The following is a 2241-nucleotide window of genomic DNA, read 5'->3' as shown; positions in this document are numbered from 1 at the left end:
CATGGCGTTTATGTTGACACGTAGGTCATAAATAAATTAAGACAACTCCTATGGCTCCTGCCGGTTGTCATAATCATCGACATGCAAGTCGTGATTCCTATTACAAGAACATGATCAATCTCATACATCACATATATCATTTATCACATCCTTTGGCCATATCACATCACATAGCATACCCTGCAAAAACAAGTTAGACGTCCTCTAATTGTTGTTTGCATGTTTTACGTGGCTGCTATGGGTTTCATATAGCAAGCTGGAATGGTTTCGAATGTGCATGGTATTGACATTTTATTCATGTATTAAAATATTTGACAACCTCAACAAGTAGAGGAGCAAGTTCAAGTACGAAAGGTGCATGGTCTTGGCTTTCAGTTTGGATTGGATTATAAACATTTATTTTATTTCCTTTTCTTCCTTGTACGTTATGTTCCTGTTAGCTCTTCATAAGTGCAGCCTACACTTAGCTTTAATAAAAGACTTCTTCACTTGCTTGGTGGATAACAACATGTGTGTGTCGTGAACTGAAGTTTCCTTTTGGTTTGTAAACTTGTTCATGCTGCCCAAGTGTTTGTGTATTTCAGTTAGTGGTTGCTGCCTTCTTAAGTGACTGTGTACTGCAACCATGTAGTCAGTATAACTTAGTTCATGATTTAAGTTGTCATACAAAATTAAATATGTTCTCTGTACATGTTAGCTTATAATTTTAGGAAATGATTCACTATGACTGGTGAGATCCATTTATAGATCATTTAGAGTTTCTAATTTCTATTCCAGTCAGTTTTCATTAATGTGTTCTTGCGACAAAAAAACATTGTCTTAAACTCTTAATATTATATCTAAGGACTGCATTTATGAGTATGTCTCCAGTTATTCTAATTTCCTTCATGAATACAGCTTCTGAGAAGAAATCGTTCCAGGTACTGGGCGTAGTGGTGATGGAGACATAGACTTGTAAGACCCTTGGGTGGGCGAACGCCCTTGAGCACCTCCACTTGAACTTCTGGTGAGCAAGTCTGTAAGGAACCACCCCAGGACAGTTCCAGTCATATTAGTCTTTTCTTATCAGCTAGCTTTGCATCGTCTGCTTCCTTCTTGTTTTTGACATATTCAAGATGATGAATTTTCAGATTACCTTGCAGCTTGTTTAGGCTCCCCAACTGTTTTAGCTCATGCCCATGTTTTGTCCTTACTTGAGATACAGCAAGTTCTTGTAGTAATGTTAAACTACCGATGTTCGGAACTTGCATTGCAAAGCTATAAATATGACGCTTACTGCTAGTTTTCTACATGTAGTGCTAGTTCTGTACATGCAGTTTAGTGCTTGTCATACTTAGATTTTTCCTATGAAGTGATGATTTTTTTTGCTACCACGTAAAGTTGTGAAGGTGGTTGGTCATGACAAATTTTCATTTGCCATGAAAACTATGGGTATAGGGCATTGGATGGCAATCATTTAATTTTTCTTGCCTTTTTTTAATTATGTTCATGTTACATTTAATTGCAGCCTATACTTGGCAATAAGAAAAGTCATGAGCTGTAGTTTACCTTTTGGTTTGAAAGCTTGTACATATCACAGTTTTGCCTTTCACCGTTGTTCATTAAAATCTCCTATATTTTTCTATTGTATAGGTGAATGGAACATTCCAAGCCCAAGGGAATGCACTCCATTAACAGAATCTTCCCATGATGGAAGACCATCCTCATGCTACTCATGTGGATGAGCATAGTTCTACTCCAACATTTAGAAATTCCAGTAGTATAATTAGTTGTTAATATTGTGAAATAGGGTGCAGGTAGGCTTTCTTTGTCAATTGCTTCTCTTGGCAATTTAGGAATCAACCAGTATGCGTGTTTCGTATTTGGTGACACCTCCTGTTAAGTTAAGGCTCCATGAATCATGACTTGGATATGAATATGTAGATCTTGTGAATAACGAGATTTAAATAAATTGGATGGGTACATTGTGACCTAGGAATTGGATGTGATTTTAAACCGGGTTATATGATCTTTGTGTATGCATGAATGTGAAATGATTTGGCATGTGGCTGTGAATATATATACCGCTTTCCAATAATATTTTTATTTGCTCTTGGTTCATTCCTGAGGACCGTTTTAATTCTTTCCTGACGAAGCCAGCCGTCATGGATATGTAGAGCTCATTCCTGAAGGTATGGTCCTGAGTGCCACTAGCTGTCAGGAAACAGAACATGTTCCCGACGGCCAGTTTTCTGACGGTAT

General features: G+C 37.4%; 1 long non-coding RNA gene across 1 annotated transcript; it reads left to right on the top strand.

The window, feature by feature from the left end:
• The first annotated feature begins 258 nt into the window (after nt 1–258).
• On the top strand, nt 259–2012 carry LOC147983261 (uncharacterized). The gene is made up of 3 exons (XR_015615607.1): nt 259–354; nt 898–1006; nt 1633–2012. It is a non-coding gene; the product is annotated as an uncharacterized LOC147983261 (long non-coding RNA).
• The last annotated feature ends 229 nt before the right edge of the window (nt 2013–2241 follow it).

Source organism: Triticum urartu, chromosome 2A, assembly GCF_056163025.1.
Source record: "Triticum urartu cultivar PI428250 chromosome 2A, HENAU_Tu73, whole genome shotgun sequence".
Taxonomy (NCBI): Eukaryota; Viridiplantae; Streptophyta; class Magnoliopsida; order Poales; family Poaceae; genus Triticum; species Triticum urartu.
This window is presented reverse-complemented; position numbering and strand designations above follow the sequence as displayed.